The 15,301-nt window shown below is 45.1% G+C and overlaps 1 long non-coding RNA gene across 1 annotated transcript in view; it reads right to left on the bottom strand.

Annotated features, from left to right (window-relative positions):
* Positions 1 to 369: 369 nt before the first annotated feature.
* Positions 370 to 15,301, bottom strand: part of LOC126475011 (uncharacterized) — a 735,908-nt gene continuing 720,976 nt past the window's right edge. Inside the window, exon 5 of the long non-coding RNA XR_007586640.1 lies at positions 370 to 489. This is a non-coding gene — a long non-coding RNA (uncharacterized LOC126475011). The remainder of the gene's footprint in view (positions 490 to 15,301) is intronic.

Below are 15,301 nucleotides of genomic sequence, written 5' to 3'. Positions count from 1 at the left end.
TCCCTGTCCCTCTCCCTCTCCCTCTCGCGCTCCCTGGCGTCCCTCTCGCGCTCGCGGTCGCGCTGCGCCAGCTGCGGGGCGGCGCTGGGCGGCGGCTGCGCGTGCCGGCTCAGCAAGTAGTGCGCCGCGGGGCCCGCCGAGTAGAGCGCGCCGTACGGGTAGTGGTGGTAGGCGGCGGGCGCGGGGGCGGCGAAGGCGCGCGCGTACTCCTCCTCGGACACGACGACGCCGGAGGCCGCGCTGGCGGACACCTTCACGGAGCGCGGCGGCGGCGGGGGCGGCGGAGCGCCGGAGGCGGCCGACGAGGGCGGCGGGTGCGGCTGCGCGCCGGAGGTGGGCGGCGGGGGCGGCGCCAGCACGCGGTGGCAGCCCGCATTGTAGCGCGCCAGCAGCGGCGCCGGCCGCGGCAGCGGGCGCACGAACTCGCCGCCCAGCCCGTGCGCGCCGCCGTCCACCACCAGGTGGCTCGCCGAGATCATGGGGCGCTACCTGCCGAAACAAGACGACGTCACTGCCACCACTCTCATTCTGGCTTTAACAAGTTGTCTACTGAGCGTTACCTGGCCACGCTTTGCTGTGGCTCAGTCTGTTTCAACAGAAAAGAAGAAAAAGAGAAAGCACAAGTATCTAATGTGTATGTGAATTTGATATACGTCCTAATCTCCTTCTCTCCCCTGTTTCTGTCCACCTACCCCTCCCCCTTTCTTTGTGCACCTGCTTTTCGTTCCCCCTTTCTCTGTCCATGTTCTCCTCCCCCCTCTCCATCTCCTCCTACCGCCCCTCTCTGCCCCCTTTCTCTGACCATGTTCTCCTCCCCCCTCTCCATCTCCTCCTGCCCCTCTGTCCGTCCATCTCCTCTTTCCAGTTTTCTATGGCCACTTCCTCCCATTCCTCTGTTCATTTCGTCTTCCTTCCTCTCGCTGTCCTCGAGGCTAGTTACAGCTTATAACGTCCCTAGCGAAATAATAATACTAAAAGACTTAAAAAACGGTATTTATAAAGAAGAGACATTTAAAACTTGAATAATATAGATGTTTTATCATGTACACGTATTATAATAATTTCTCTGTGTAAGTTTCGAGTGCAAAGAAATACAACAAAATGATCTAGAGAGACAGATACGCTCTTTTGTTAATTTTAAGTTGTCTTCACTTCTTCTCTTGTCTTGGTTGTCTGTAGACGGACATCTTCCGAGTGCTGGCAAATGTAAGCATATTTGTATGAATTAAGCAGATAATATATTGATTTAATATTATTGTGCACTTTTAATTTGTAAGAGGTGATCCCGATTTCATGTCCGCCTTCCTTGAATTAACCTGCATTCGAGTAATTTACAGTTCAACAATCGCAGCAGCCGATGCAGCCAACGACGCCATTACGTGGCAGTATTAGCTTATAAAATTTAGCGTAAGCGAAATACTCGCCCGCTATCAGCATAATATACATTTTTCTCCACAGCCGCCCGACGTTGCAGAAAATACGTAGCTTTAAGATTCTTATTTTCAGTACCACAGCCGAGAGCCAGAGCCAGGACTCCGACTACGAGGCAATGGTTAATGGAGGTAAGAAAAAATACTCTCGCGCGTGTGTGGGCCGCAATTGTAATTAATAACTAAAGATTTTTTGCGTTAAAGTGAACTGACTAGCCGAGGAAATCAATATGAAAAGTTTATTCCATTGTTCAACTTATATGCTCAAATCTTAAGATTCAGCGAGTCTAACATTCATTAACGTAACAAATAATTTAAGATTAATATTGTTAAAAAGGAGAACTTCACAAAAGCATTTAATCGTAAATCAAACTTGAATGAAATATCATTTTTATTAAGGCCCTCCACGTAAGTCGGCAACAATCAAAAATTAAAAAATAATAATAATATATTAAATTACGACGGCCGACGGACGCGAGAAGCTCTCCTAAAAACTTTTCACTATTCACTTCCTTTCCCTTCACGAGTTGACGACAGTAACACGCGCAACGGTCAGGCTTCGCTCGCTAGAGCTGCACATGAAACCGAAATACCCTCTGTAGGGCGAACTTCAAACTATATTGTCGTGAAATTTCAACATTCCGATTGCAATACGAGGGGAGAAAAAATTATCCTCTCTCGTAAATATTACTGGCTGTGCTTGTAAAGTTTTAAAGCATAATGACTTTTCGTTGACTTGTGGCCACTCGACTCGGAACATAAGCTCGTATTGTTCACTGATAGGGAAGAAAAGCAGCACTGTCCTTTTCAAAGGCACTGTCGCGGCATTCGGACTGTTTGGTTAGCATGAAAAATCTAAATCTCAATGTGTGGACAGGTACCTGAATCTGTTTCGTCGAAATAGCGACACATGGCAACTGGTGGAGCCTGTTAGGAAGCCTTTTCACACATGCGAACTCCGCACCGAACCTAACACGCCCTGTCCCACGAGACACGCGCAGCTTCTGTCTCTGGGTCGCTGCAGGGTTCCCGCTACTCGTTTTACGCAGAGCCGCATGGCAGCCCCCGTACCTTATTTCAGCCGGAGGCCGGGAGTCGCTTGTCGCCACCGTATATTCGTCTTTGCTTCGTCCTTCGCGTTTAGTTTCGGTGGACATTTTCAAGTGAGTGGCTCTGTTGTTTCTCCCCACTGTTTATCATTAGCGTATAGCACAGTAAAGGCTTTCCGTGCGCGTCTGGCGGTTGAGAAAATAGTGAATACATTCGACCTGGACAAGTCTAGAGCTTAAATATCTTCAACATTTCGCGGCTCTGTCAGCAACTGCATAATTTTAATAATCAACAGCCTTCTTCAGAATTACAGTAACTACCGTCTGCCCATAGTGGACATCGTTAAGCTAAAACCACAAATCCATAAATTATCGTCAGACTGTAAAACGTATGTGGAACTGCCTCGGCCGCACTTCGCGACCGCGATGCGGCAGCCACGAGTGCTGTAGTTCCAGTACGGTCTCGAGTGCTGGAAGTGACAGGATGGTGCTGACTTGGAGCGTTTCCTCACTCCGCAACGATTCCTAAATCGAGCTGAATTCGAGAGAGAGCATTTGTTCCTATTCAATCCCTTACGCTGGATTTCTTCACGAACGACTATTTCAATTTCTATGCGGGAAAAAAAGGAAGCTTCAACCTCTACAAAAATTCTATAAAAAAAAGGAAAAGTTGTGGAGTTCAGGAGTCCTGGAAGGTAAACATAAAACAGACTACACCTTCCAGGAACACTCTAGGTGACTAAAATCATCACTGACAGCTGAAAACTATGAAACTCAAAAACACATCATAGTCAACAGTTTCAAGGATTCGTGGTACGATTTATGCATTCGCTTCCAAAACGAAGCAAGCTGTTTCTGAGACGCTCTCTTCCGCCGAAGTCGCGGACAACGTGTCACCACTGAAGTTGCTCTGATCTTTAGACAATATTAAATCTCTGCGCTCGAGACACATAAAATTTCTTCAGAACAAATGGCCGTAATTCGTTCTTGTTGAGGAACAATCTCGGCCAAGCAGCCTCAAACTGCCACAAAGCCACTACGTAGCTATATGAGGCACACACGGATCATCAAGAAAATGGAATTCCACTATTACATACGAAACCCCTAACATCCCGCAAAATTATGTTTATTTTGTGATCAAATAAATATAATTTTGCAGACAGCGTCAGGAAGTATTTCCTATTGAACACTGTTATAATGTTCTGCCAATCAGCAACGGGGAGTTCATAAAATGTTAAGGGGAGTTCCCTTCCAAGTTTTGTACGTAATGTGGACATTTTTAAAGTATTGCACGAAAACTATATTTTACATGTTTGTAGAGTTCAGGATATAATTGTGTATTCAGTCATACAGACATATTTTTCATTAGCACAAAGTAAGAGATTAATAACAACCTAGATATCAACACAAATGTTACAAGTTTTCAACTGAAGTTCACGCAGTAGGTTCGTAACAAGAGCTTCGATACCTTAATCTGGATTGAAAGTAAGTGAAGGAACTGGCTTGAAATTCACTTGCGTGGAAGAATCGATAATTGCTGAAACGAAGTATGCTGCTTTAAGACTATCGATTACTTGTTCCGCAGAAAAACATGCAATTTGTGATAGTTTACTTCCATTTAATTCCAAACCGGATATCTTCTGACTGACTAGCGTTTTAAATGTGTCAGTGGTGCAACACAGAAACCTAAAGCGCTGACTGTGCACCGCAATGAGATATGTAAGTGTAGCTACTTGCCTTGAAAGTTGTTTTTCCTTGCCTATGATTTTTTCACCGTTACCTAGTTACCAGCGTTAAATCTCGACAATGTATGTGTTACGAAGTAAAGTCAAGCGTCAACACGCCAGTCGGGAAAGACAGGGAAGAAAAGGCTGTGAATCGCACGCGACAGCAGCGGCCCGTATGTGAAGAGCCGAGAGCGACTGGTGCGGCCCAGTTCGACAGCAGCTTCAAGATTACCCACTTGGATAGCAGCGTCAACGTTAGGCACTTCGATAGCAGTTCTGGAAAGACTTCTGTCAGTTAGAGATCAGCAGTCACTGCAAAGATTGATTATTTCGTATATCGCCTTTTCCTTGCGACACATCTGTGTAATTGCCTAAATCAAGTATTGTGATAAAACTCATTAATACGACCTGTTTGATTGTTTCTCTAGCGAACCGAGTATGCAGGATTCCTACACACTACAAGATTGACGACGACGCTGGACGAAAGAGTATGATGAACAGTAACATCATGTTACAACACTGGTTCGCTGTTTTGCATTTCACACCACAAGCCTGCACTATCAACATTCTCATACTGTCCTTTATGAACAACAGGTCTACAACAGCTTACCGTTTACTTTGCTATTGTCGGCCGGGATGGCAGAGCGGTTCTAGGCGCTACAGGTCAGGTAGGTTTAAGTAGTTCTAAGTTCTAGGGGACTGATAACCTCAGAAGTTAAGTCCCATAGTGCTCAGAGCCATTTGAACTATTTGAACTTTGCTATTACGTTCCCCATAAGAACACAAGACATATTACAATACGGTACCAGCTTACAGCTGCAAGTATTTCAAGCACGTACGAGGTATTACACTGTAACATATGACATGACACAGATGCAGTAACTGAACATCGAAGTCCGAAAACGTCCCATTGCTGACTGAACCGCAGCCCGGTCGCGGCACATATTTTCAGCTGTCCCCATCGACGTATATCAACAACACCTGTCGGCAGCTGAGGGTTTAAAATAATTATCATTTACACTTGGAAACAGAAGATGGCTGAAGAGAAGCCTTGACACATAAAGAAAAAGTAGTAACATTTTAAAGTTGGGAGGATGATAAAATTTCAAGACGGTTATCGTGGTCAGTTAGCATGAGGTGGCTGAAATGTCGTTCGGACTGGATGTATGTGTAAAGTTTAAAAGCGCGCCAGAGTACGAGGCTTGCTAATTAGATGTGAAACGAATGCATGATTGGCAAATAAATATGGGGATAGGGGACAAGTCAAATAATTACGTGCGGGCTTCGAGTGGGGAAGAACACAGGGATGCGGGAGGCGAGGGAGACTGCATGGGATTCGAAGAAAAGGAACAATCCAGGCATTGGAGTTAACCGATTACGGGACGCCTACACGAGTGTAGCAGGATGGGAAATGGAATTCCAGTCCTCTCAAATGCGAGTGTAGTGTCTTAAGCATGTTAAACACCATGTCATTTATTAGAGCGCTATAATCCAGTAGCCGGCCGAAGTGGCCGTGCGGTTAAAGGCGCTGCAGTCTGGAACCGCAAGACCGCTACGGTAGCAGGTTCGAATCCTGCCTCGGGCATGGATGTTTGTGATGTCCTTAGGTTAGTTAGGTTTAAGTAGTTCTAAGTTCTAGGGGACTAATGACCTCAGCAGTTGAGTCCCATAGTGCTCAGAGCCATTTAATCCAGTATTACTGGCAACGGCCTTGCCACAGTGGATACACCGGTTCCCGTCAGATTACCGAAGTTAAGCGCTATCGGGCGTGACCGGCACGTGGATGGGTGACCATCCAGGCCGCCATGCGCTGTTGCCATTTTTCGGGGTGCACTCAGCCTCGTGATGCCAATTGAGGAGCTACTCGACCGAATAGCAGCGGCTCCGGTCAAAGAAAACCATCATAACAACCGGGAGAGCGGTCTGCTGACCCCGCGCCCCTCCTATCCGCATCCTCCACTGAGGATGACACAGCGGTCGGATGGTCCCGGTAGGCCACTCGTGGCCTGAAGACGGAGTGCACATTTTATAATCCAGTATTCAATGTGTTGAAGCGTTTCAGCGGTCACCATATGGACGGAAATGTTTTGTTGGCTATTCAAACAACTAAGACAAAAATTCATTTTGGATAAGAGTTTATGCCATCCGCATTTATTTCTGAGCTGTATATCAGTGGTAACTAGTGACGATAAAGGGGACCCGAATACAGGCGCATGTTCCCTTCGTAAATGAATATCATCTGCCGCCATATTTGTGATGTTTGCTCTGAAGCAATGGATGATTAGTCGTCTGTAGCAAAGTAAGTGCCTTCTGTTCGAGACATGAGAATACTGACAATGAAGAGCTAAGCAAACAACAAATTCTAGGAAACTGCATTAGTTTTTCGTCTTGCTTCCATCAGGCAACGGCCTCGCCGCACTGGATACACCGATTCCCGTCAGATTACCGATGTTAAGCGCTATCGGGCGTGGATGGGTGACTATCCGGGCTGCCATGCGGTGTTGCCATTTTTCGGGGTGTACTCAGCCTGAGGAGCTACCGAATAGTAGCGGCTCCGGTCACAGAAAACCCTCATAACAACCGGGAGAGCGGTGTGCTCCCCACACGCCCTTCCTATCCGCATACTCCTCTGAGGATGACACGGCGGTCGGATGGTCCCGATGGACCACTTGTGGCCTGAAAACAGAGTGCTTACTTTTGTTTCCATTATGAAGTGGAATGTGTGGTGCCTGTTACCTTTCCTAAGGCCAAACTGATCTTCAGTTAACGAACCTCGTTTCTTCCATTCTTTGTTATATTGGACACATGAACTAAGATGATTGTACGATAGTTCTCAAAATTACTTACCCTTGCTATCTTTAAAATTGTGTGGAAAGCACCCATTTGATTCTACAATCGTCACCATTATAGGTGAAACTTGTGGAAGGCCTCCTTTGACTTATCTGTATTAACGATGTAAATCACAACTTGTATTCCACTTCGCAATACTCACGTTTGCCTCTGGACGCTCTTTGTTTGCAGATCCACCAGTTTACAAATCACGAGAGCTGTGCTTAATTTACGATGCGTTATCACTGTCTCTGCATCGAGTAGCTACTACCGCTTCGATCGATGAACTATGCCTACGCTAAGATGAATGCGAATAACCATCTAAAATAATATTCAGAAAAGCTGTCTAACATGAATATGATAGACTCGAATCACTTTTTCGGCCTGGCATCACGTAAGGCAAACAGGCTTCTGCCTAACTTGCGCTCTCAAGTACCTTTTTCATATCTTCCCACTCGCTATAACACTAACAAGTTATATTTATTTCATGAAAATTCCACTTCTCGAAGAGTGGTATTCCACAAAACAGATGCTACAATCAGCCTTATACGATGAAACGATACCGTCTGGATTTTCCGCCGTTCTACAGTTCAAGTACTGTCAAGACGGAGTCAGAGATAACCGTTTGTGTCACACACTCATTCACTTGCTTATCGCCCCAGTGTCTGAAGTGTTTTCTATCAGCACACACAGCAGCAAAGTCGTAAAGCACATCAGATCGGATTACGGCCAGCGATAAATTAGATTAAAGATAACAGTCGTCACGCATGAAGAAACAACGTCTCTTTACGCATTTTCTCAATGTCCATGTCTTGGTGCCTCGACAAGTAAAGAAGATAAAGATAAGTGTTTTGAAAAAAAAAAAAGAAAAGAAAGCCTGAAGTTTAAAGGTGAGTTGGTAGGCTGGACAAAAAAATCAGTCTCGAAGTTGCTGAAGCCATCCTCACACAACGTTAAGCGCGCCAACCTCGTATGCATTGTGGCTGATGCACGCCCAGAACAAGCTAGTACGTCACAAAGAACGTGTTCTTGAGTGTAGTTTGCGACCGTGGTACCCTCCGGTGGCAGGTACTGGCTATAATCTGGCTCACCGGCCACAAAGTTCGTTTACAAAAGTGCGCGTAAAATAACTGCGTTAGCTCTATTAGTGATGTTCCAAGACATTATGAGCTGGGGGCGTCCACTTTGATTAAAATCTCGCCACCGCTGAGAAAGACTAATAAATGTGTCTTGGTAGGATGGATGCATGGGTTCTAGGGCAGCAGACACACAATGAAAGTAACACAGAATAGTGAATAGTAAAATGTACTACTCAACTCCGATAACGGTGGTTACAGCAGTTGTACACTAATGGCCATTAAAATTGCTACACCACGAAGATGACGTGCTACAGACGCGAAATTTAACCGATAGGAAGAAGATGCTGTGATATGCAATTGATTAGCTTTTCACAGCATTCACACAACGTGGGCGCCGGTAGCGACACCTACAACGTGCTGACATAAGGAAAGTTTCCAACCGATTTCTCATACACAAACAGTAGCTGACCGGCGTTGCCTGGTGAAACGTCGTTGTGATGCCTTGTGTGAGGAGGAGAAATGCGTACCAACACGTTTTCGACTTTGATAAAGGTCGGATTGTAGCCTATCGCGATTGCGGTTTATCGTATCGAGACATTGCTGCTCGCGTTGGTAGAAATCCAGTGACTGTTAGCAGAATATGGAATCGGTGGGTTCAGGAGGGTAATACGGAACGCAGTGCTGGATCCCAACGGCCTCGTGTCACTATTGTCGAGATGACAGGCATCTTATCCGCATGGCTGTAAAGGATCGTGCAGCCACTTTTCGATCCCTGAGTCAACAGATGCGGACGTTTGCAAGACAACAACCATCTGCACGAACAGTTCGACGACGTTTGCAGCAGCATGGACTATCAGCTCGGAGACCATGGCTGCGGTTACCCTTGACGCTGCATCACAGACAGGAGCGCCTGCGATGGTGTACTCAACGACGAACCTGGGTGCATTAATGGCAAAACGTCATGTTTTCGGATGAATCCAGGTTCTGTTTACAGCATCGTGATGGTCGCATTCGTGTTTGGCGACATCGCGGTGAACGCACATTGGAAGCGTGTATTCGTCATCGCCATACTGGCGTATCACCCGGCGTGATGGTATGCGGTGCCATTGGTTACACGTCTCGGTCACCTCCTGTTCGCATTGACGGCACTTTGAACAGTGGACGTTACATTTCAGATGTGTTACGACCCGTGGCTCTACCCTTCATTCGATCCCTGCGAAACCCTACATTTCAGCAGGATAATGCCCGAACGCATGTTGCAGGTCCTGTAGAGGCCCTTCTTGACACAGAAAATGTTGGACTGCTGCCCTGGCCAGCACATTCTCCAGATCTCTCACCAACTGAAAACGTCTGGTCAATGGTGGCCAAGCATCTGGCTCGTCACAATACGCCAGTCACTACTCTTGATGAACTGTGGTATCGTGTTGAAGCTGCATGGGCAGCTGTACCTGTACACGCCAACCAAGCTCTGTTTGACTCAATGGCCAGGTGTATCTAGGCCGTTATTACAGTCAGTGGTGGTTGTTCTGGGTACTGATTTCTCAGGATCTATGCACCCAAATTGCGTGAAAATGTAATCACATGTCAGTTCTAGTATAATATATTTGTGCAATGAATGCCCTTTTATCATCTGCATTTCTTCTTGGTGTAGCAATTTTAATGGCCAGTAGTGTAGAATGCAGGTTTACCCTATCTGTCCAGCGTAGACTACAGTTCCACAAACAGAAATTATTACATGATGTTCTCTGAACTAACCTGCTGTCAATCTCCAGGCAGGCAATCTCTGTCCATACATGACAACTGTATTCAATGTTTGTTTCTACTGAACACTAGCCACTGTTTCTATCTGACATGCAGACACGACGAACGTTCTGCAGGCACCCCGTAGGAAGACTCGGATTGACTTACAAGTTGCAACTGGCTACTTCTGCTCGTGCACGGTTACTTGAGCGTGCGTCTTTCTTGCTACTCGCGCTTCCGCTCCAGGGGTGTGATTCTCGCGGGCAGAGATTGGTTTGTGCGTAGCGGTGTTCCTGCTACGGACAGACTTCCACGCGAACTTCTGGTGCCACTTGTCGCAAACTCTTCTTGTGTGGTATCTCAGCACACCACACAAGATGGGTGGAGTAAATCGCGAAGAAGATTGTGGGACTCATAGCGAGACTCAACAACAGAATCTCACGTATATTTTTAAAAAAATTCTTTGGTGTTCCTCTGGAGTCGTTAATTCAGGCCTAACGCACTTTTACCTTTTCAAATACCCGGGAAAACGGCTCGTCCCGGCAATGTCTATTGTGCTAATTGTCCAGTTCACCATTACACAAACACTGCTCCTCTTTCACTGTGCCTATTGCAGCACGCGATTGCTCACTTCTCCTCGTGCCGGCCGTGTTACGAGGGTTGTGTTTTAAGTAAGGGCCGTTTTTATTTTTAAAAAAAGATACAAATACTTTTGTAAAAAAACTTTTATTTTCTGGTTCTACACACTTTTACCTATTTTTCTACATAGTCGCCTTGTTTATATAAGCACTTGTCATACCGTACAACTAAGATTTTAATTCCCTCTTCAAAGAATTCGGCCGCCTGCTCCGACAGCCAAGAGTTCACGGCCGCTTTCACTTCATCGTCGTCATTGAAGCGCTGCCCGCCAAGATGGTGTTTCAGGTACCGGAAAAGGTGAAAATCGCTAGGAGCAAGGTCGGGGCTGTATGGTGCATGGTCCAAAACTTCCCAGCCAAAAGAATCAGTCAAATCCCGAGTCTTTTGAGAGGTGTGAGGCCTACCGTTATCGTGCAGGAGCAAAAGTCCTTTTGTCAGCATGCCGCGCCTTTTGTTTTGAATTGCTCTGCGGAGCTTCTTTAGAGTTGCACAGTAGGCATAAAGTCCACTAGCAAAACACCGCGCCGGTCCCAGAACACAGTTGCCATAATCTTGCACTTTGACAGCGTCTGTTTGGCTTTGACCTTGACGGGTGAGGTTGTGTGTCGCCATTCCATCGATTGTCGCTTGCTTTCGGGAGTGATATGGGATACCCATGTTTCATCTCCAGTGACAATTTGACTCAACATGTCATCCCCTTCTTCCTCGTAACGAATCAAAAACTCCAATGAAGTGGCAAATCTCTTCCCTTTGTGGTCCTCTGTGAGGAGTCTGGGTACCCATCGAGAACACAGTATCTTAAAGTTCAGGTTTTCAGACAAAATTTTGTACAAAACCGATCTTGAAACTTGTGGAAATTCCAAAGAAAGAGTGGAAATTGTGAATCTTCTGTCCTCACGAATCTTTGTTTCGACTGCAGCCACCAAATCATCAGTGATCACAGAGGGCCGGCCTGAGCGTTCTTCGTCATGGACGTTTTGACGGCCATTTTTAAACTCCCTAACCCATTGACGCACTTTACCTTCACTCATTGCATTCAAGCATAAACTTCTGTTAATTGACGATGAACTTCTGCAGCTGATAGGCTTCTCGCGGTCAAAAAACGTATCACTGACCGTATCTCACACGCGGCGGGCGATTCAATAATCGTAAACATTATAAAGTAGCACAGCGATGCGTACACGTCAGCTACAGAGCTGCAACTTGCATCAGTGTGAACGGGAAGGATGCCGGCAAGTGGCGCGGTGGCTTGTTGCGGCGTCCGCGCGAACTACGGGACTATACGAGCGAATGGCCCCTACTTAAAAAACAACCTGTGGTGTCACCGCCAGACACCACACTTGCTAGGTGGTAGCCTTTAAATCGGCCGCGGTCCGCTAGTATACGTCGGACCCGCGTGTCGCCACTGTCAGTGATTGCAGACCGAGCGCCGCCACACGGCAGGTCTAGAGACACTTCCTAGCACTCGCCCCAGTTGTACAGCCGACTTTGCTAGCGACGGTTCACTGACAAATTACGCTCTCATTTGCCGAGACGATAGTTAGCGTAGCCTTCAGCTACGTCATTTGCTACAACCTAGCAAGGCGCCATTATCAATTGCTATTTATCTTGTGATGCATGTACCGTCAGACCGATGTTCACCAATTATGGATTAAAGTTAAGTATTCCAGAAGCTACGTACTTTATTTGCCAGTCTCAATCCCTTTAACTGTTCCAGACCTCACGCCAGCCGGCATGAGCTTAAACGCGTGCCTTTCGGCTACCGGTCGTAGTGGCTTGGCTGTCTTGCCAAGTCACAACACAACCCTCGTATTCTGTCTGTATTATACACTGTACTGAACTGCGAGGTATCGGTCAATGATGCAGACCGTAAGCTTTCCTCTGGCACGTTTATAAAATCGAGCGTACCCACTTCTGAAAGGAGGGCGCTCTCGCGGATACAAATCATCGAATATCCCAGAACATATTTCTATACGAATGTGTGAAAATCTGACAGAAAACATGAGGTGAATAAAAGAAAATTTGCAGACAGCAGCAACAGACGATGCGTGGGTCCTAGGGCAGCATACACAGAATAGTGAATAGTAAAATATATTTCCGAACTTTGGTGACGCTGGTTACAGCAACTGTAGAATGCAAGTAATTTACGCCTCTATAGTTCACGAACGTTATTTATATTAGTCTTCAGTCTTACGATGTCCTAACGGCATTACTCTCCGATATGTCATTAACTGACAGTTACAATTAATCGTGCGAAAAACGATGCATTTTTTGTAAATCTTCTATGCGTCGGTGCCTTGAAACGGCTTGTTTTCATGCCACGCAAGTTATTAGAAAGTAAAGCACCAAACACGAAAATCCTTTAAGCGCAAATAGGTGGTTTCTGTCATGTTATTACAATAAATCATGCAAAAAACGACGCGTTTTCGAGAGACCCGAAATATGCCGATACTCTGAAACGTCATATATTCATGGCACGTACGTTAAAGTACGTCGTGGTCACAATAAAACTGGGCATGGAAAATATTTCGTGCGCCTAAAGATAGGCCACCCAGCTGCCCTGTTTGCGCATTATGTAAGCTGGGTGACCCACAGTCAGGAGCACGAAATGTTTTCTGGGCCCAGTTTTATTTTGACCACCCTGTATTAAAAAAAAACACCAAATATGGACTTGAACTGCAAATGACGTGATCCAGCACGATGCCACCAAACTCTTCTTGCGACATAGAAAGCAATCTTGCGTCTCACTGGCCACATTCCTCTCCACGAAACCAAAATCTGACGCATCTGATTCTGCCTTTGGTAACTGTGAATGATCCACGGCGCGAAATTCCACGTTTAGACATCTACCTCGCGCGATGCTCTCCATTAAAAACAATTTTAAAAATCATGTATGACACATTCACGCGGTTCCGAATTCTTCCCCTTTTTCGTGAAACTTCAAAAGAAACAGTGTGTATCACAACTTGCCAGCACCATTCCCCTTGAATCTATTGCTGTCATTCGTTATTACATCAATGCTGATTCACCTCACCAGAAAAAAAATAGCCCTGCATTACAAATCAATGGTCATAAATTCGTTTCAATTAGTCATGGCACAACTCTTCTTAAGCCTAGTCCATAACGGGACCCAATGTTGAGCGGCTGAATCGTGTCTCAATCGACACTTTTGCGATTCAGACCCACATCTTCCCATTAGCACTGCTGAGTTTTTAAAAATACTGGGAATCAGATAATTCGATGTTTAAATAATCATTATCTGCTTTCGATATAACGACAATACGTAATGATTTATCGAATCATAAAATATTGTCATATCGGCCTATTAAAATATTGGCTGCACATTGTGTAAGTATACCGTCGGTTTTAGAGAATGGTATATTTAAGTATTGATTTATAGTTAGATATTCTGTACATCAAACAGCCTGCCTATCCCCCATGTAGCAAAAATTGAAAGAAGAAAACTTAATTTGAAGATCTGTAAGTTAATAATGGGACTTCGTGCAGACAAAAAGCTTGTATTATAATATTTTGTTGGTCGACTGTTGTATTGTTACTTAACAACTGAGTACATGGTGCATTGCCATGCAATATTTCATTCTAGTTAATCTCCCATACCTTATTTTCTTAATTTGTCATTGGCTACATGTCGAAATAAACCTTCTTTCGCGCTGGTGTTGGAAATGAAGCTGAAAGTTGCAGTTCCTGTCGATAGTGCCGAACGCCTATTAGGTCATTATTTCCCTTCACACATCCCCACGCGCCGCAAAGACCAATCTTGTCATTCATTTTCAGCAACTGCATTTGAAGAATGCTTGTGTGAAGAAATAGCACACTAGTTGAGTAAAAAACTGGTTTTTAACGCAGTTGTGCGCTATTTCCTCATATGAAAAATCTTGTTATTCCATTCACACCCTCTTCCCCCCCCCCCCCCCGCCCCCCCCCCTCCGGAGTCACATTACTTGTTTTGTGCAACCTATACTTGCTTCACACAGTCAAAGAGAAATACTAGACGCTATGAAAGCTGAAAAATTAGTACGACTCCTTCACACAGTTAAATTAAATTATGTCCCATTACAATTTCAAACATTTATACCGAAAATTATGAAAGAAATATAATATAAAATTACAGTATCAGCATTCGATATTGCAATTTTGATATCGACATATCGGGGAAGAAATTATTGCCGATATATACAAATATTTTCTGAGAGATGTACCGATGTTTTATCAACAGTCCTAGTTCCCATGTCGCTGGAGCGCATTGCGGCTCTAAAGTGATACAAGATTCGAATCCCATCGAAACGTGATCCTCTGAAACAATGTTGGGCAGTTGTCGTCGTTTGACGTGGAGTATTTTATATTTTCCAGTATGCGGACGGCTGAAACTACTCCGAAGATCCACAAATGAACAACTGCTTGTGGGACATGACACGTATCGATACAGAAACTGCGACAAACGAGTACAGGTATTAAAATGTCGGTCGGAAAACGTTGGCGTTTTAATAGCGGAAATAGAAATAAAGTTACACTTTGAAACGCCGGTTTCGGCGGCAACACAGGAGATTAGAAGGAAGCAGGAAGAGAGGGACTTCCCCTAAAAATGTTCATGCCTCGGATGCGAACCTCTCCTGTTCCTCTTTCCTGCCATCCAGTTAAAAAGAAGTCTTGGTACTGATGTAGAAGAATAGAAAATTCATAAATGTTATGAACTTCAAATCATATTTATTTTTTTAGAAATACTGAACCAGGATTAGTTAAAGGTACCTCATATATATATATATATATATATATATATATATATATAT

Source organism: Schistocerca serialis, chromosome 4 (assembly GCF_023864345.2).
Source record: "Schistocerca serialis cubense isolate TAMUIC-IGC-003099 chromosome 4, iqSchSeri2.2, whole genome shotgun sequence".
NCBI lineage: Eukaryota > Metazoa > Arthropoda > Insecta > Orthoptera > Acrididae > Schistocerca > Schistocerca serialis.
The sequence above is the reverse complement of the archived record's forward strand: the minus strand, read 5'-3'. Positions and strand labels throughout refer to the sequence as shown.